General features: G+C 38.3%; 1 protein-coding gene across 1 annotated transcript in view; it reads left to right on the top strand.

Annotated features, from left to right (window-relative positions):
* Positions 1–21,523, top strand: part of STRN3 (striatin, calmodulin binding protein 3) — a 121,785-nt gene that overhangs the window by 10,007 nt on the left and 90,255 nt on the right. The gene's annotated exons all lie outside the window — the stretch shown is intronic.

Genomic DNA, 21,523 nt, shown 5'->3' with positions numbered 1-21,523 from the left:
CTGCCCACCCTTCCCCCCCAGTTTGCTCTTCTGTTTGAAGGGTAAAAGAAAAGTTCTTACATTGGTATACAATCCCCAGTCCACTCCACTATGCAGCCTTCATTCCGAACTCTTGTCATGATCGTAATACCCAATCATATATTGCTTTTAAACAGTTCTGACCTTCATCTGTTTCAATGTTGTATACATAATATGTCCCATCTTTCTCAGTCTTTCCCCAACCCCAATGTCACTCTTGTTCTACAACAGTGGCACTAAGCAGTATTTGTCCTTTTGTGACTGAGATATTTCACTCAGCATAATGTCCTCCAGGGTCACCCATTTTGAATAATATTTCATGAGTTCCTTGCTTTTGAATGCAGCGTAGTATTCCATTGTGTCACTATACCACAGCTTCTCTATCCATTTGTTTGTTGTAGGCACTTAGGTTGTTTCCAGCTCTTTGCTATTGTGAACAAAGCCGCAGTAAACATGGATGAGCATATATCTACTTGGGTAGCGGTTATGGTTTCTTTGGGGTATATTCCCAGTAGTGGAATTGCTGGATCAAATGGTATTTTTATTTGCAATTTTTTCAGAGACCACCATACAGCCTTCCATAATGGTTGCACCATTTTGCACTCCCACCAATAGAGGAGCAACTCCTTTAAAAAAATCATGCTGAGAAAAATGGAGGGTAAGAGAGAGAGAGGAAGATTCGGAATCAAACATATCAGAGATCATGAGGATGGTATAGAATAAGGCAAGGTTCAGATCTATTGTTCATAGGGTTGTTATGTTTTTATTGTTGTCAACTCAAAGCTGCTCCTCCAGTGTGTGGTCAGTGGCAGTAAATTACATGGGAAGCATCTTTCTCCTGTGAGGCAACTGGTGGATTTGAACCAAGTACTTTGTGTTGACAGTGCAACTTCTTACCAGTTGGCCACCAAAGGTCATTGTGAGTAGTAGTCAATACACTGACACCTAACACCGACAACAGAACATCTTTACATTCATACATAAGCATTTACCTTTCTGTACAAATATGCCTAAAATACGTGTTTCCAGCCTTTTATGGAAACACCATACTATTTTACTAGTGATTATACCATTTTACAGTATATAAGGACTGTACTATATAAAGACAATGAGATCTCTATTTCTAGCTTTTTTAAGGAAGTACTATATTATTTTCCTAGTGGTTACACTATTTTACAACCCTGTCAGCAGTGTATGTTGTTTTTTGTTGTGTAACTTTGATTTGGAACCAACTCATAACTGACCCTGCAAAGGCTTTTCAGAGGCAGTTAATTGCACAGGAAGAGATTGTTCATTTTTTCCTCTGTGAAGCAACTGATGGATTCAAACCGTTATCTTCTGGGTTGACAATGCATCTCCTTTCCACTAGGCTCCCAGAGTTCCCAGTGAGCAATGTATAAGAATTCCAATCACTTTCCATAATTTGTTTCCATCTGTATTTATCATTGCCATTTTGTAAGGATGATTATTTGATATATCATTGTAATTTGGATTTGCAGCTCTCTTGTTGCTAATTGTGAACGTCTTTTTTATGTACTTGTTGATGTTGGTCATTTTAAGCATTAAAGTAGTTGATAAAATAAGAGAATGTTTACTCTCCTATGTTTGACTTCCTAGCACTGACTGACCATTTTCACGATTTGGTGTTCTTAAAAGAGTTTTTTTCTCTCCTTTTGCCTATAGGATGAAATTCAGGCTTGCTAAGATAATATTTAAGGCCATTCACAGGAAAGTCCAACCTAGCCTCCCATTTTGTCTCCTACCCTTATTTCATATTTTATATTCACAAGGGTGCTAACTAGTCGTTAAATACACTGTATTTGTTATTACTTAAACATACTGTTTACTTGATAAGTCCTTCATCCCTATTCCTTCTGGTCAAGTATAGTTTTAAATCTTAGTAGGCTAGGCCTTAAATTCTGCAGTACCTTCCTAAAGGTGTTCTCTTTCTCTTTTTGACACTTAATTTGGTTTTGGGTGAAATGATGTTGGGCGTTGTTTCCAGTCATTTAAAAGTAAGTGCCTGGGGGGAGCTCTGGTGGCGTAGTGGTGGGAGGCTGCACTGCGGTCCCAGAGGCCCATGGTTCGAGTCCACCAGATGCTCTGCAGGGGAAGGAGGTACAATCTCCTGTACCAGTCAGATCTGATTTGACGGTACACGCAGACACACAAATAATAAAATAAAAAAAAATTAAAATAAAAAAAAAAGTAAGTGCCTGGTGAATAATTACTAGCATTATTGTTTATATCAGTTAATAACTGCCTTTTAACAGGGTTAAAGCTATAAGAATAACTAGGTCACAGTAATAGGACCTTGCTTTGGCTCTCCTTCTAATGAAGATAATAAAAGCCATGGTTTAATTTCTTTTAGGTGAGAGTACTTGTGAATTTTTTTTCATTGCCAGAAAAAAGGAACTGTAGGAATTCCTAAACTAGTTACTTATCACAATCACTTGTTGTTAGTTGCCATGGAGTCAAGTACAACCCATAGTGACCCAGTGAACACCAGATCTGAACCTTATCCTGTGCTACCCTCAAATCTGATACATTACTGTAATCACAGTTTCAGTCTGTCTGGTTGAAGGTCTTCCTCTCTTTTGCTGACTCTTTGCCTTTCCAAGAATGATGCCCCTTTCCAAGATATAGTCTCTTGTAGCAAAGTATGTGTGATGTTGGCCTGAACGTTGGCTTTTTTTTTTTAAACTATTAAAATTAGCCCTCTCTGGTCTCCAGCTACCTTAACTGCAGACACATGATCTTGAGAATCACCAGCAGCTATGAGACTAGGATAAGAGAAAGAACGCTTCCCACACTGAGCAGCAAGACCCTAGTGGTGGAGAGACTAGCATTGCTGTGGACAAATGGTGGCATGGTGTGACCTGAGGGTTTTTGGATTTGTGCAGGTCACAGTGAAAAGTGTGGCTTTTCTTGCTGGAAGTCTTGGCACAACTTAGTGAGCACATCCAGGGCAGCATCTGTTTGTTGAAACCTGTGTTATACAGATGACACAATCCTGCTTGCTGAAACTAAGGAGGACCAGAGCACTTGCTGCAGAAGGTCAAGAACTGTAGCCTTCAATAAAGATTGAAGCTCAACATCAAGAAAACAAAGATTCTCTTTACTGGACCAATTGGCAGCATCAGTATGGATGGTGAAGAGATTGAGATAGTTAATAGTTTTAGTTTGCTTGGCTTCACAGTCACGACTCTTGGTACTAGGAGCCAGGAAATCAAGAGACAAATTGCATTGGGAAAGTCAGCTGTGAGGGACCTCTCCAGAGTACTGAAGAGGAACAATGTCAGGCTGGAGACTAAGGTACGCTTGATCCGAGCTATAGTCTTTGCAGTTATGTGCTCTGCTTTGGAGAGAGAGTTGGACCATGACTAGGGATGGTAGAAAGAGAATTGATGCCTTTGAGCTGTGGTGCTGGAGAAGAGTGGTGAATATATTATGGACTGCTAGGAGAGCAAACAGGTTTGTCCTGGAGAGGGTGTAGACTGCTACTTGGAGTCAAGGATTCTGAAGCTTCGTTTGGCATACTTTTGGGCATGCTGCAAGGAGAGACCGGTCCTTGGAGAGGGACATCATGTTTGAGAGAGTGGAGGGATGGCACAGGAGAGGAAGACCTTTGATAAGATGGATTGACTCTGATTGAGGTGGTGGGAGTGAGTGTGTCGGAGACGGTGAGGTTGGCACAGGATAGGGTAGGGTTTAGGGCTGTTATACATAGGGTCGCTATGAATCTCAAGCGACTCTACGGCACATAACGACAACAAACCTTCAGTGCAGCTTTAACATCTTCCTTCATTACCATTGGCTTCCCCATCCCCCCATTACCCTTGGCTTTTGATGATATGATACTTCCTGAAATATTTCAGTGTCTTCAGGGCCTGTGCAGTGACTCTGTATCACCTCCATCTTCTTTCATTGCTTCCTGCACCATTCAAGATTTTGCTTATAGCATCTTTAAGTATTGCAGCTCAAAGCTTGAATTTGTTTTTCAGTTCTTTCACTTTGCATAATACCAAGTGAGTCTTCCCTTTTTATTCTCCACTTCTAGCTCTCTACACATTATTATAATACTTTGTCTTCTTGAACTGCCTTTTGAAATCTTTTCAGTTATTTTTACTTGCTCTTTTCCCTTTGTTCTGAATTCTTGACACTCTACAAGTTTCTGAATCTATTGTTGTAATCTGAGTTTGAATCTGTGCTTTGAATTATTACTTCTGTGCAGTCATGGTGACATGAACTGTTCATGTTTACATTTTTGCAGTTTTACTTTTCCACATTTCAGTGAATTGAAGCCATTTGAGAACAGGAACTCATGGTATTCAACATGCTAAGTCTTGGTCTCTTTTGGTTGGATACAGCTGAAACACACTAACAATTCTGATTACATGAATAAAAATAATACATACCCACAAAAAGAATAAATGATAATAGTAGTCATTAACACCTAGTAAGTACTTTCATGATGTCAGGATTTATTTTGTAATTTCATACTGACCTTAGTTAAATGCAAAACTCATTGCTGTGGAGTCACAACCAACTCTTGGCTGATTCAAGTGAGTTTTCAGAGGCTGTAAATCATAAGGAAAGAGATGCCCTTTCTCCTGTCGAGTGCCTACTAAATTGGAACTGCCTACCTTTGAGTTGGCAGTACACTTCCTTACCACTAGACCAACAGAGCTTCCTGGTAACCTTATTTATTGGTGGTGGTATGTGCTGTGGAGTTAGAACTTGACCCTTGGCTGACCCTTCAGCAATGTTTCTGATCTCTGATGGAGTGGCTAGTGGATTTGAACTGCTGACTTTTGGGTTGGCAGTGCAAGTCCTTAACATGAGGTCAACAGAGCTGCCTACTAATATTAGTGTTATTGCTAGATGTTGTTGAGTCAGGTTTGAGTCTTCACAACCCTATGAACAGTAAAACAGTAGATCTGAACCCTGTCCTATCCTGTGCCATCCTTATCATCAGGGATCTTCATCATCACTCTGTCAGTCCATCTCATTTTAAGTCTTTTTTCACTGATCCTCTTCCTTTCCAAGCTTGATCTCCTTTTTTAAAATATAGAATAGCCCCTCCTAACAACATGCTCAGAGTATGTAAGATGAAGCTTTACCATCCTTACCTCTATGGAGCAGTCTGGCTGTACTTTATCCAAGACATAGTTATTTGTTTTTTTGACAGTCCGTAGGATATTCTGTACTCTTCTCCAGCAACACCATAACTCAAAAGGCATCAGTTCTTTTGTCATCCTTACTCATTTTGTCCAGCTCTCAGATGCACAAGTGATGGAAAAGACCATGGCCTGAATCAGGTGTACCTTAAACTATGTACGTTTCCTGATCTTCTGACAGGTGTCACCAAGGAATTCATCTTACTTGGATTGTGGATCCATGCAAAATGAAATTATTGACAATTTCTGTCTTTTCTCCATCTATCACGATGTTGCCCATTGACTAATTGGTGAGGATTTTTGTCTCCTTGATGTTGAGATGTAATCCATATTGAAGATTATAACCTTTGATCTGCAGCAAGTGTTTCAGATTGTCCTCACCTTCAACAAGCAGTGTTGTGTCATCTGCATAATGCAGGTTACTGATGAGTCTTCCTCTGATTCTGACACAGCATTCTTCATATAGTTCAGAATCTTGAACAATTTGCTCAGCATACAGATTGACTATAGAGAAAAGATACAGCCCTCATGCATACTTTTCTTGATTTTAAATCTGAACAAGTTATTAAGGGAAGGAAACACTGGCAACTGACATGCCTTTTGGTTAGCAGTGTAACATGTTCTAGATTATGCCAACAGAGCTATTAATTAGGTAATTAAAGGACTAACAATTAAGTCCACCAACCAAAAACTCTACTCACTGCTATAGATTTGACTTACAGTGACCAAGCACTGAGTGTCCAAGGCTCTTAGTATAAATCTTTCTGGCAAAGAACTCTGGTGGTGTAATTCATAGAGAGTTGAAGTTCATTTGCAAGTTATCCAAAGTTAATAGCTGTCTGGTGGTTAGAATCTACCAGCAACTCTATGTCATTTATAGCCTCCTAAAAACCCATTGGAGGGTGAACTGTGAGTTGGTCCCAACTCAGTGACAATGAGTTCATTACGTTTTTAAAAATCATTTTTTATTCTCTTTTTTTAAAAAAATTATTTCAATGAAAATTTAGAGACTTTGGATTTCCATTCATTCATTGTTGCACTTTTCTCCCCTCCCAACCCTCCCCCCCAGTACACTACCCTCTTGGAAAAGTAAAAGAAAAATTCTTTCATTGTTTTACAATCCCTCCCCTCCCAGGTCCACTACACTATGCAGCCTTCACTCTGGACTCCTGTCATGACAAAAATACCTAATCACATAACCCTTTTAAACAGTTTTCTCCCTCATCTGTGTCAATGCAGTATACATTATTGAACCCATCTTTCTCAGTCTCCCCCAGCCCCAATGCCAGTCCTGTTTTACAACAGTGGCACCATGCAGTATTTGTTCTTTTGTGACTGAGATACTTCACTCAGCATAATGTCCTCCACCGTCACCCATTTTGAATAATATTGCATGAGTTCCTTGTTTTTCAAAGCAGCATAGTATTCCATTGTGTGAATATAGTGCAGCTTCTCCATCCATTCGTTTGTTGATGGGCACTTAGGTTGTTTCCAACTCCTTGCTGTTGTGATGAAAGCCATGATAAACATGGGTGTGCATATATCTGCTTGGATGTCAGTTATGGTCTCTTTGGGGTATATTCCCAGTAGTGGAATTGCTGGGTCAAATGGTATCTCTATTTGTAACTTTTTGAGAAAGCCCCATACGGCCTTCCACAGTGTTTGCACCATTTTACACTCCCACCAACAGTGAAGAAGGGTTCCAGTTTCTCTACAACCTCGCCAGCGTTTGTTACTTGCTGTTCTGTTAAATTTTGCTATTCTTACTGGGGTGAGATGATATCTCGTAGTTGCTGCATCTCTCTTAGAGCTAGGCTAGGGATTTTGAACATTTCTTTATGTGCTTGTTGGCCATCTCAATGTCTTCTTTGGTGAAGTGTCTGTTCATATCCTGTGCCCATTTTTCTGTTGGATTATTTACCTTTATCTTGTTGTGGTGTTTAAAAATCTTTTTATAGGAGGAGATTGTTCATCTTTCTTCCCTAGAGGAACAGATGGATTCAAACAATTGGGCTTTTCGTTAGCAGCACAATGTTGTAACACACTCTGCCGTCAGGGCCCCTTAATAATTATGGTCAGTTGACCTAATTGAAAAGACTTAGTAAAGCAACTAAAAAGAAGTATATTGTGAGATTTGGGACCAGCTTTAGATGTAACTTTCCTTTTTAAAATTTTAAATAAAAAATTTTTACTCACATGGATTTTGTAGTTAAACTTAATTACAAATGTTTTCTTTTTCTTCAGTAATTACAAATTTTAATAAAATGTGTTCACTAACAGGTAGGATTTATTTGCATATCTTAGAACTTGAGAAAAGATTTTAGTAGTTAAAAATATTTTTAACTTTTAATTTTTTTTTAAATAAAATATAAACATTTCATATGGTTCAAACTGAATGATTGTACTCACTCTGAGCCTCTCTCCCCTCTTCACTTTATTAGTGCAATATATATATTTATTTATTTTACGGTGTAGTGCTTAAGTGTTTGACTACTAACTAAAAAAAGGTTGGTGGCTCAGTGTACTTAATGAAAGAAAGATGTGATAGTTACTTCCATTATTGTTGCTGTTATGTGCTGTTATGTTGGAATCAACTCATAGCTGATCCTCCAGCAGGTTTTCAGAGGCTGTGGATTGCCTAGGAGGAAATTGCCCATTTTTCTCCTCCAGAGCAGCTTATGCATTTGAACTACATGCTTTTGAATTGACAGCAGAACTTCTTAACCATTAGGCTGTAAGAGCTCCCTGTCCATAGAGTATAGCCTTGTATATGTTTAGAAGCTGATTTACTTTGTCCTGTAGGGTCACTATGAGTCCAAACCATCCCAATGGAATTAGATTGGTTTTTGGTTTGTGTATATGTATCTCCACAGCTTCTTTATTTCTCTTAGTTTTTTAATACAGTCACCCATTTTTTTATGCCATTCACCCATTTTTAAATTTGTTTATTTCAATTAATTAAAATAAATTAGATTTTCCCCTTATGAAAGAAAATGAGATTTTGTCAGCTAGATTGTAAACTTGTTGCCGTACAGCGATAACTTGTGGTTGCTGTAAGGCTGAACACTGTGACACTGATGTGTCAAATGCATTAATGTGGTCAGAGAGTGGGGTGGAGCTCCCCGATTAAAACAAGCCTGGAAGGAGGAGTGCCATCCACTTCTGTAATAGCTTGCCTCCAGGATCCCTGTGAACCTGGAGAGAGGATGAAAGACACCCAAGCATTGAGGATTTTCCTTCATAGGGTCGCTATGAGTCGCCTGTGACCCATGGCACTTAACAACATCAACATTTACTGAACATAATCCTGGAGAAATTGCCAACCCTCTTAATGGAGAATATTCTCCCTTTTTTCTTACACCTGCATAGTTGCATTGGAGTCCTGGGTGGCAAAAATGGGTAAGATGATTTAAAGAGTGGCACTTCAAACCTATCTAGAGGTGCCTCTGAAGAAAGCCTTGCAGTCTATTTCTAAAAGGTTATAGTCGTGGAAACCCTGTGACCCTGGATCTTTTATGCAATTTGGAGTTAACTCCACGAGAACTGGTTTGATTTTTCTTTTACATGAAATGTCAGAGAAATCACAACTTTAGTAAAGATGAATGACTGCATAAGATTTATGCTTCGATGTTCCCATCAAGAAAGGAAAGCCACAGAGTGCAGATTTTCTGAGATCCCTGTACAAACCAGAAATGGAGTGCTATAAGGTGGAAGAGACAGCAAGACTGAATGATCACAAGACTACATGAGATGACGCTATGGTGGCAGCAGATGAGGTGGCAGAAATCAGAGACCAATGTAAGAGTAATATTTTCATTAAAATGACGAGTTTTGGCCATTTTTAATTAAAATAATCAATTTATCATTTTCTGGTTTAGGAATCTTGTTATGCTTGTGTTAGTACATTTCATAGTGGTGTTTTGGTTTTTTTTAAGTTGTAAAGGATTTAATTTTTCTTGGTCCATAATAATTTCATAGTGTTTTATAGTTCCAAGAATTTATTTTTCTGCATTCTTTGTTTCTCAGATTGGTTAATCTCAACTGACATATCTTCGAGCTTGCTGATTTTTATGCATTTTTACATTAGTTGTTGAACCTCTAGTTTTTGTTTCAATTAACATTTCAACTTCTGAATTTTTAGTCCTTTTCATTCTTCTTTTTTTCTTTATCTTTTTTTATTGTGATTTTTTTTTTTAAAGTATATGAAAAGTTTGGGTTTTCATTCTTTAACTGTTGCACATTTTCCTCCCTCCTTCTCCCTTCCCCTGACCCCAGGCCACTTTGCAGTACACCACTTGTTCCAGATTGTTGTCATACATACAGTGCCTAAGCATATATTCCCCTCAGACAGTTTCTCTCCTCATCTTTTCCAATGCAGTGCTCATTACCTATCTTCTCTTTTCCTGTTCTACCTCCAAACTGTCATGTCAGTTTAGTTTTTTTTATAACAGTTGTATTGTGCAGTATTGGTCCTTTTGTGTTTGAGATACTTCACTCAGCTTAATGGCTTCCAGGCTAATCCATCTTGTACAGTGTTTTACCAGTTCGTTGTTTTTCAGTGCTACATAATACTCCATTGGGGGAATGTATCATACGTTTTCTGTCTGTTTATTAATAAGGATTTGAGTTGCTTTCATATCTTTGCTATTGTGAATAACACAGCAGTAAACATGGGAGTGCATACATCTGTTTGTGTCATGGCTCTGGTTTCTTTAGGGTATATTCCCAGGACTAGAATTGCTGGGTCAAATGGTATTTCTGTTTTTGCCTTTTTTAGAGAGTGCCAGACCCCCTTCCATAGTGGTTATACCATTTTACATTTCCACCAGTGGTGAATAAGAATTCCAGTCTCTTCACAACCTTGCCAGCATTCGTTGTTTGCTGCCCTGTTGAACTTTGCTATTGCTGCTTGGGTGATATGATGTGTCATGGTTGTTTGATTTGTGTCTCTCTGATAGGTAGGGATTTTTGAACATTTCTTCGTATGTGTTTGCTATCTGAATATCTTCTTTGTTGAAATGTCTCTTCATACCCTGTACCCATTTTGTGATTGAGTTGTTTACATTTTTCTTGTTGAGGTGTCCTTTCTTTAATACTTTATATCACCTTTTTGGCATTGTCTACAGGGTGAGTGGAAAGTTTCAAGATCTCTCCTAAGTACCGTTAGTGATAAGATACTATATCTATCTATCTGGAAAACCTGTTAATAAAACTATTCAAATACAGTATGAACCAGTAAAGCCAGAGGTAAATAAGTTGAGGATTTCTCTCATTTTTTTGCAGTCTAAAAATGATGAACATGTATGCAACTGGGATGCATTACAAATAATTGGTGTCTTGAATGCAAAAGTTGGAAACAAAGAAAAGCTGATAGTTGGAAAATATGACCTTGGTGACACAAATGAGGCCAGAGATTACATGATAGAATTTTGTACAGTGATTTATTCATTGCAAATACCTTTTTCCCCCTAAAAAAAGAGAGAGAGAGAAAGACTATAGTGGCCCAGTAATAGAAAATCATACTGCTAACCTAATGGCAAATGGTTCATATTCACCAGTTGCTGTGAGGAGAAAGATGAACAGTCTCCTCTCATGTGATTTACTGCCTCTGAAAACCTTCTGGAGACTCTGCTGTGAGTTGGTTTTGCCTTGACAGTATACAATAACAATACATAGGAATCTTTAATTTGATGGATTAAGTAGGAATCATCAGATTGACTTATCTGTGGAAAGAACAGATGGAGAAGCTCAGTATGAGCAGTCAAAACCAGGCCAGAAGCTGACTGAAATAGACCCTCAGTTACTTATACGCAAGTTCAAATTAATACTGAAGCTAATTAAAAGTCTGTGAAAGCCAGTATGCCATCTAGAGGTTATAGCACTTGAATTTAGAAACTATTCAAGAGTAGATTTGATACATCAAACACTAATGATGAAGAACAGATGAATTATGTCATGATGCCAAGGGCTTCACCCATTAAGAAAACAAAAGGTCATTGTTTTTATGTGCCATCAAGTCACTTGCCACCCTATGCACAATAGCTTTAAACTCTGCCCTATCCTGAGCCAGTCTCACTGTCCCTGTCATGCTTACCTCCATTACCTCAGTTACTGCATCAGTCCATCTTGTCCAGAATCTTTCTCTCCTGCATTGTCTTCCACCCTTCCAAGCATGATGTCCTTCTTCAAGGACTTGTCCCTCCTGGCTACATGCCCAAAGTATGTGAGATGGAACTTTAAGATCCTAGCCTCCAGGGAGCAACTTGGTTTCACCTGTTCCAGGACAGACCTGTTTATTCATTTGGCAGTCTGTTCAATTCTCTTTTCCAGTCCCATGACAGAAAGGCATTGATTCTACTTCTGTCTTCCTTAGTCATTGCTCAAGATGCATGGCAAGTAATTGCAGAGACCATGGCCTGGGTCAGGCACACCTTATTCTCCAGACTGACATTGTTGCTCTTTAGCATTTTAGAGAGGTTCCTGACAGCAAATTTACCCAAAGCAATTAATTTCCTGACTTCTGGTGCCAAGAGTGTTGATTATAGAACCAAGCAAACTAACATTGTTAACAATCCCAGTTTCTTCTCCATCTATCATGATGCAGCCAATTGGCCTAGTGGTGACAATCTTTGTTTTCTTGATGTTGAGCTTCAATCTGTATTTAAGGCCATAGTCCTTGACCTTCTGCAGCAAGCACTTCAGATTCTCTTCAGTTTCAGCAAGCATGATTGTGTCATCTGTATAACACAGTTTGTTGATGAGTCTCCCTCCAATTCTGATGCCACATTCCTCCTCATAAAGTTCATCCTCCTGAGTGAATGATGAATTCCACAAAGAGATTGAAAAGGTAAAGAGATGGAAGTGTCCCTGATGCACTCCTTTCCTGAGTTTGAACTAAGCAGTGTTTCCCTGTTCTGTTCTGATGTCTGCTTTCTGGTCTCCTGCTCCAAGTATAGGTTTCTCATGAGCACAATTAGATGTTCTGGGATTCCCATTCTTCTCAAGGTTAGCCACATCTAAACAAAAAGTCATTAGAATAAAAAGACCAAAATGAATGTCAGAAAAGACTCTGATGCTTGTTCTTTAATGTGATGGTTTATACCATCAAGATGAAATCAACTCATAGTTGACCCCCCAGAAGGTTTTCAGAGGCAGTAAATTGCATGAGAAGAGATTGCCTATCTTCCATGAAGCAGCTGGTAAATTTGAATTACATGCCTTTGAGTTGGCAGTTCAACTCCTTACCACTAGGCCACCAGAGCTCTCTAAAAATTCTCAACTGTCATTGTCGTGGAGTCTGAACTTTTAATAACTGACCCTCCAGATAGTTTTTAGAAACCATAAATCACGCAGAAGATTTCCCATCTTTTTTCTTATCCAGGTAAACTTGAACTGCTTGCCTTTTTTTTTTTTTTTTAAGTAGTTGTTGTTTTGTGCTGTTGAATGAAGTACAAGTCATATCTACCTTGTGAACAACAGCTCTGAACTGGTGCTATCAAGTGGAGTACAGCTTAAACAACCCCGTAAACAACAGATCTGAACAACATCCTCATCAACTCTGACACTCTTAAGCACATTGCTGCAAATAACGGGAAAACATGAAATAGAGAGCTGAACAGAGATTTCAAAGGACAGCTAGAAAAGACAAAATATTATAACAAAATGTACAGTAAACTGGAATTAGAACGCCAAAAGAAAAGGACATACTCAGCATTTCTCAAGCCACAAGAACTGAAAGAATTAAAACTTTGGCTTGCAGTAAATATTGAAGGAATTATAATGGACAGAATCTTGAGTGATTCAAGGAGCATCAAAAAAGATGGAAGGAATACACAGAGTTGGTGTTCTAAAAATAATTGGTTGGCATGCAGCTTTTTCAGGAATTTGCATAGATGGTTGAGTTGATGGTAATGAGAGAAGAATGTCAAGCCACACTGGCAAAAACCCGATTTTTCTAGGAATTGATGCCATACTGAGGTGTTTCAACAAACATCTAGGTTTGCTCTAATAGTCTTTGTCAAGAAATTTGGTTACTTGCCTAGGTAACTGGAAGAGAACCATAGTTTCCTCATTACAAAATATGATGATCCAGCAAAGAGTGGAAATTAGTAAAAAAATATAATAACTATCATGTGCAAGTGAAATACTGCTGAAGATTATATAAAAACAGCTTGAAACACTGGAACATTAACAGGATACTTCTAAGAAATCCCAGCTGGATTCAGTGGATACTGTGGTACAAAGGCTATTACTAATGTCGGATTGTTCTTGGCTGAAAACAGAATACCAGAGAGATGTTTATGATGCAGATTCAACTACATGGATCATGTTGATTTATGTATAACATTGAGAAGAATGGGAATCGCACAACCCTTAATTGTGCTTTTGTGAAACCTGTACATTGACCAAGAACTATATACAAAATAGAACAAAAGAATAGTACATGGTTTAATGCCAGACAAGTTTTGCTTTGGGAATGTATCTTTTCTTCATACCTAGTCTATATTATGCTGAGCAAATCATTCAAGAAGCTAGACTTTATAAAGATTGTGGCAACAGGCAGCCTGTGTTATGTACTAGGTCAACAGAACTTCCATGTATTGCCCATATTTTTGAGTTGTTTGTTCTTTGTATCCCTCATTTAATTGAAATCTGAACATTTGAAATAATACAGAGTGGCAACTCTGGAAATCAGGTCTTCCCATTCCCAAGGATAACTTGATGCTCTCTGTAATTTGTTTAGTGATTTTTCAGATCTAACTATAAAATCTCTGCTGAGTTATCTTAGTGGTTGAGTGTAACCTTTGAGTCTCCTGATCTTTGCCAGGGGACTCGGTAGTACATACAGATTTGCCTTAGTTTTCTTTTGTTTGCTGCTATTTCAGAGCCTTGCAGTTACTCAGAGGTGAGATCTTAGGAACTTAGATATTTTCCTTAGTTTGTATACTACTGTGTACATGAGCATGGTTTTTTAGTTGAACAATGATCCATCTCCAGACTAAGCAACTCCTGAGCTGCCTCCTACTCAATAGCGTAATCAGGGACAACCTCCTCCTGGGGAACACCAGGAAAGAGTTTCAAAATCATTCAAATGTGAGGAATGTCCCAGGATCTTCTCATATTCCTCTCAGTTAAAATACTACAAAAACGACAAAAGAATGAGAGACCTTATGTTTGTACTGTGTGCCCCAAAAGCTTCTTCCAGAAATCAGACCTGACAGTGCACCAGGTGACTCACAGGAGTGAGAAGCCCTTCAAATGCAGCTTCTCTGGCAAAGCCTTCAGCCACAGAACCAACGAGCTGGCTCACAAGCGGATCCACACAGGAGATAAGCCTTACAAGTGAGCAGCTTGTGAAAAGTGTTTCCTCCAGTCATCCACATTCCATCACCATGTGAAGATTCACCAGGGTTCTGAACTCGGAAGTGACCTCAACAATCCAGAAGATCCCCTGACTTGACTCTGCCATGTGTGTGAACATGAGCAGGATTTGTAAGATAGCTGTAGAGATGCCAAGGTTGAGATTTTCATACAGGACTTGGCTTTCACAGGCTTTCCTGTATATTTTTCTAGTATTATGTATTTAGAACATGCTATACTATTTCTTTTTTGGAAGCAGGACTGGCATCCACTTCTTAAACAACATGCCTCTGGAAACTATGAACTTTGAGAAATGACAGTAATTACAGAAAAGCTTTCAGATCTTTTGTTCATGGGGTTACTATGAGTCATGCTCTACCCTGCCCAGGCAGTCAACAACAACAGTAATATGTTAAATATTTTCAAAATTTCATTCTACACTATCCATTTTCAGCTGTTAGTTTATTGTTTGTTCCAGGTGTTACCTTTTACTCCAGGCAGCCATAATGTTAGGCGATTTCTTTAACAAATATCAGAAGATAGGCTATTTGCATTGGCAGAATTTGAATTAGGGCTGCTTTTCCACAACCTGTAAGATACGTCAAATAATTAAAATTCTTTGGGAATAGTGTTTTGAAGGAGATTCATCCTGATTACTCCTGCTTTAATGACTGCCAGACTGAATTTTCACTGTGATTGCAGATGGTTGGGTTTCATGGTTACTGGAGAGATAGATGGGAAGGGGTTATGGGAATAAGGCATGATAAAATACCACAAAGCTCTGTTATTACTAAGACTCAGCCTTATTTGTTAAATAGTCTCCAGATTGCCACAAGCCTTTGGTTAATATCCAGGCTTTTGGAAAAGTTGATTTCTGATATTTTTTTGACAGTGTTCTTACTGATTTTTAAGAAAGAGTGAACTTCTGAGATCTCGATTTTGCCAGTGTTACTGATAATACCTTCCCAATATTAAAGCAAGGGTAAGGAGTGGCACTAGCCCTTAATTATGGAGACAGAGGTACCTTCTGCATGTTCAAGGTGTTCCTGGGGACTTGGAGTTTGAATAATTTTAGTTTAATCAGTACATATTCTTATCCCAAGTTATAGGCTCCTAATTCTTTAACATCCAGTGCATTAACTTTGGCATATCACACTTGTCCAAGTTGAGGAGTTTAACTATGATCAGTAGTCCAAAACCACCCTGAGCTAGTCTGGTTTTGTATGGCCCTATGTTTAAATAGTTGTTAAAATAAAACAAAATGTAAGCAAACCAATATAAAATAAAAATTTAAAAAACAATGCAAACTCCAACAGTGGGGAATATGCCACAGTACATTAGCCTGATCCTTTATGGAAAATGTTTGCCAACTTTTGTAATCCCTTGTACTGGAAAATTACCCAATTTTCCACCAGTAAAAGTAGTTGCACAGCCATTTCTTAAAGAAGACTGACAGCTGAGAGCTATTTTCTAGCAGCCCTTTTAGTAGCTAGTCATTAAAACCTTCATCCTTAAAGGGATATCTGTGTAACACATCACAGCATTCACTAAACATGAGAGTTCTAAATGTCTTTAATGAATTCATTTGTATCAAGAGACAGCTATAAAATCTCATTCTTTGAGATTTTAGATAATAAATTTTGATACTAAGATAGATAGTTCTTCCTAAGGAATTGTTTTAAAAACAATTTTTTATTTTTGTTTTGATTTTGATGTGTGTAAACAATAACACTACAAATCTTGGGGGCAGGGAGAGATTGCCCATCTTTCTCCCACACTAGTGGATTCAAACTGTGTGCTTTTGAGTTGGCAGAGCAACTCAGTATTTCTCAAATCCACAATGTAAAGGGTGGTTTTGTTTTTTAACTTTTGTATCTTCTTTCATTTCACCTAATGGTAGAAAGTATCCAAAAAATTAACCACTTTAGCACCAGAAATGTCATTCTAGAACTTTGAAACACTACTTACAGGGATTGATAGTTAATAGATAAATTGAAAAGTTTGTAGTTCAGCACTCTAATTTGTTAAATGAAGAAAGTGAGGAGAAAAAAAATGTTACAAAGCTGATTGTGCCAGGTAAGGATTGGAATGCAGGTCTTCAAAGTTCTGAATTAATGTCTGTCAAAGCCATATTCCATTGTCTAGTCCATTTCTTAATATATAGTTTATAATAAAAATTTTAGGGTTCTGAAATGGAGCAAGAATGCTTATTTTGTAAACAATTTAAATGAACTTTAAAGTTATCTTACTACTTCTTGTTGTTCTTAAGAACCGTGAGTTGGACCCAAGCCAGAGCTGACCATCCAGCAGGTTTTCAGAGGCAGTAAATTGCATGGGAGAAGATTGTCCATCTTTCTCCTGCAGAGCAGCTGGTGAGTTCGAACCATGTACCTTTGGGATTACTTTGGACAGATGAATCTGATTTATTTTTAACCTTCCAGGAAGATGATTCCACAGTTAGCTTTGGAAAACTTTAAGAACATGAGTTGTTAGATAATAGGAAATCCACTATTTGTTAGGGAGCTCTAGTGACATACTCCAAAGGGAGTTACATCACTAACCCAAAGGCAGCACCTCTTAGTGGTTCACATCCACTAAGGGCTCTAAGAGAGAATGATGAGCATTCTCCATTTGTGACCTTTGAAATCCAGTGTAGGATCAGCTGTGAGTTGGGCCCAACTCCATGGCAGTGAGAGTAAGTGATATATCCTAAAAAAGGAGAAAAGTGATACAGACAAATTGGAGAAAATGAATTTTGGAATTATTGGAACTTTCGTACTCATTTGGGATGCTTTCTACCATAAGGGAAAGAAATGGTGATACCAAAGTAAAAAACCAAAACAACCTTTTGCATTGTTTATTTGAGAAACACTGAATTGCTCTGCCAACCCAAAGGCACACAGTTCAAAGCCACCAGCTGCTTTGTGGAGGAAAGCTGGCCAGTCTTCTCTCCTGGGATTTTTTTGTTGTTGTTAGGTACCGTGGAGTTGAGTACCACTCAAAGTGACCCTGTGAACAAAAACCTTACAGAGGGTCAGCTATGAGTTGGTTGTGACTCGATGATACATACAATACAGAATAAATTGTATGTGTGTCCATAGGAAAGAGCAGGATGTTAAATATAAAGTGGAATTTTTTTCCTCTGAAGTTTTTGTGGTTTGTTTTAACAAAAGTGAGCTTATTTATCACTCTTAGGAAGTTTTATTTTTGACAGGTGTATAAGGAGCAGGTGCTGCATGGGAGTGGCTGAGTCTGTCTTCTGTCCACTTCATAAATGGGAACTGTCTCTATCAGTAGTATCTATAACACCATACAAATAGACACATAGTCAGACATGCCACTCCACATGTTCCTGTACTTATTTCTACCAGTCATTGGATCTAATGATCGTTGAAACTCACAAATTTTATTCACAGTTGGGGATTTATTAGGGAAATAGGTTGGGAAGTGGGAGAGGCAAAGGATATCAACAGTACAAGTCCGAAAGTCCCAAACCAGATTAACAAAATATAGTTCCTCAGATAGGGAAAGTTCAGGTTCAGTTCAGCAGCACAAATGCAAGGAGCCTGTCATCCAGCAAACTTTATCTCAGGGCAGTTAGTTACAAGTTAGCTTTTCCTTCAGTCATCCAGTCAGCAACACCTTTAACTCGAGAGTTCCTCTGGTTATATCTTGCAGCAGTGCCAGTTTCTTCACCTTCTATCCAGTACCATTTTCCCCAGTGTTGAAAATTCTCTCATACTGGTCCCAACAATGTTGATGATTTGCAAGATGATATGTCCACAGTTAAGGTAGCTGGACACCATTTCACCCAATGGAGGCTAACACAGAAAAGCCCGTTTTTACGGTTCCTGACACTACAGACTGGATTCGGAATTAAAGGTTGCAGCTCTCTGAGAAGGTCGCCTCCGACTCCTGGCAAATCTGCTCCTGGCGTTTTTCTTTGGCTTCTTTCATTCTCTTGGTCAGGAGCTTAGCATACTCTAACCTCCTCCTTATTCTTACTGTGTTCAAAGAAATGGTTTAGTTTTTGTATTGCAGGACACCGGGAGTAACAAGACTGAATCCTAGGTGCTTGCTGTGATCCTGGGTTTTTTTTTTTATTTCTTTGTTCAGTGGCTTTCTTACAGCATAGTGACGGACATCATCTTCTTTAGAGAGTGAAGGGTTTGAGAATTCTGCTAGTTTTTTTGGGCCCCAGGTGACAAGGCAGGGTACTATCAGTTAGTCCTGGTGTATCCTTCTCTCCCTTTTTTGCAATAACCAAGTTAAGAACACTCAGATTGGCATCCACAATGTAACCCCTGAATGGATTTGTGCTTCCTTCCTCCAGTTCTCTGTGATCTGTAACAGGAGTACCCCTTACTCAATAGTATGCGATCTCGGCCATGGGGCAGGATACTCTGCTTCATGGGAAAACCTTTTTTGTCTTTTCCAGCACTGATTGGGATACTGTATCCATTCCACTCATCCAGAGATTCACCAGCAACTTCTGTGGCCATTTGCTTTTATAAAACGAACAAATTTGTGTTCATTGTCTACTTCAAATGAGTTCTTGGCAGCCAGTGGTTTGGAATATGTTCCGATTCGTGGTGAAGCATCTGATTTTTCCAGCCTTGTCGCGAAGGAGTCTTTTGCAATTTTAAGTTTCTAATAACAACTTCAGATCAGTATGATTCACTGGGAAGGAAAAAAAATCATTGATACCTTATGATTTAGAACTGAGATTACGAAAATATCTGTTACTGTATAGTAATTGCAAGCTAAAATGGATGTTTATGCAAGAGGAAAGATAATTTACAAGATATTATGGAAGCACATTATTAATTATTAGGTGCTTTTGAAGTATTCAGACAGTGAGTGACCCTTTGGACTAGCAGTGTAACTTCTTGCCATTAGGCCAACCAGAACACCCTTGCTGGGAAAGCACTGTAGAGAGATTTGATGATGTGATCTGTGTTTTTAAGGAACTTACTTTTTGCCTAGTACAGAAGTGAAACATGAAGAGTAATATCAGGTGAAAAGTACTGTCAAATCAACCAATTCATTACTGCCCCTCCAGTAAATTTTCAGAGGTGGTAAATCACATGGAAGGATTGCCCATCTTTCTTGTGTTGAATTCAAATCATTCTAATCACATGCCTTCGAGTTGGTAGCTCAGCTCCCTACCCCTAAGCTCCCAGAGCTCCTTTCTTTTTTTTTTTTTTTTTAATTGTATTATTTTTACATGTACTGTCAAATCAGATCTGACTGGTACAGGAGGAGATTGCCCCCTCCTTCTCCAGCAGAGCATCTGGTGGATTTGAACCGTGTACCTCTGGGATTGTAGTGCAGCGTCTTGCCACTAGGCCACCAGAGCTCCCCAGAGTTCCTTTCTTTTATGTTAGATACTTTTACCATTCTCATGTAGATTCCTGATATATTATTGTTGGACTTTATGTAACATTTTATCAGAATATACATATATATCTTCTTCATTTTCTCTTGATCCTGAAGTAGTCTTGAAATGGCTATTTTTCTTTATTCTTTTGATCCTGTCCAGATCACATCCTTAAACTGCATTTATCTAGTGAAACCAAACAGAGGAGACTAGGAAGCTTTAGTGCCTCCATGGAAAGATCGTTCTAGTTTTCTCTAGGTTATTCTATGCAAATAGTTAAGACTGAACATTCCTAACAGAATATTTATGATTGAAAACAATGAGTGAGCCTAGAAGTAGATAACTGATGAAGATTAATAGATTTGATAACGTTTGACTGAAATCTTAAAAAAATGGGCAGTATCTGAATAGGAAAAAATTGGGTAAGAATATTCATAACCTTAGCAAAGGATATTAGTAAAACTTTTTATATATATATAAGTAAAACATTTTAATGTGAGAAAGGAAAACTTAGCTCCTTGTATTGACAGTTGAGGGGATAATGATCAATTTCTAATTGTGTTGTATACGTCCTATTGAGACTACTAGTCAAAATATGGACCATTATTATATATGTTGTTGTTGGGTTTTTTTCACATCCTACATTTATATGTTTATATAAGAATCTGAAAACAAGGTTCTCCTTACTAGCACATTTTCCTATAGTGTATATGAAAAGGCTAACAGATACATTTAAAACTAAGTATTTAAGTATACTTTAAATATTATTTCTCTTGAATGGAATTGTTTTTAAAAATATCTTGTCATTGTTGAAAATATACGTAGCAGAATATACAACAAGCCACATATTCTACACATACAATTTTTCAAATTGTGCAACTTTAGTTTGTGTGTGTGTGTGTGTGTGTGTATGTGTGTGTATAAAAAATAGATATTTAGATTTAGCTAGCTGCACTCAGTTTAGATGATCCCAGTTTTGCTGACAACATCCAAAGCATCATCAGGAGCAAGTCGTAACATTTACCTCCTTCTCTCCATCAGGCCTAATCAAGGTGTTGACCTTGGACACATCAGTGTCATAGCACTTCTTTAGAGCTTGTTTTATTTGGTGCTTGTTGACATCCACAGTGAACACAAGTGTGTTATCTTCTCCCTTCTTCATGGCTGACTCGGTCAGGGGAAGCTTGATGATGGCATAGTGGTCAAGCTTGTTTCTGCTGGGGATGCTCTTCTGGGAGTATTTGGGCTGCCTTCAGAGTCTTAGCATCTTAGGCCACCAGAACGTGGGTGACATTTAGATTTTCCTTTTTTTGTGGCTGTGGATGCCCTTCAGGACTGCCTTCTTTGCCTTTTAACACCTTTGCTTTGGATTCAATTTTGGGAAGGGTATATACTTGCTGCTTTGCTTCCAGTGTCATCTTCTGTGTGCAACCATTTTTATTCTTCTCTGAATTATTCATCTCCCTTTAATATAAATTTGCTACATTCTCAGTTCTGTATATAATCTTTCAAAATTATATTCTTTATTTCATCCTGTGTAGAATTTCTATATAGCAGGGAAGGCATTTGTTCAAAAGCATTGTTA

This window comes from Elephantulus edwardii, unplaced genomic scaffold (genome assembly GCF_000299155.1).
Source record: "Elephantulus edwardii isolate Elephantulus edwardi_28Jun2011 unplaced genomic scaffold, EleEdw1.0 scaffold00084, whole genome shotgun sequence".
NCBI classification, from domain to species: Eukaryota; Metazoa; Chordata; class Mammalia; order Macroscelidea; family Macroscelididae; genus Elephantulus; species Elephantulus edwardii.
The sequence above is the reverse complement of the archived record's forward strand: the minus strand, read 5'-3'. Positions and strand labels throughout refer to the sequence as shown.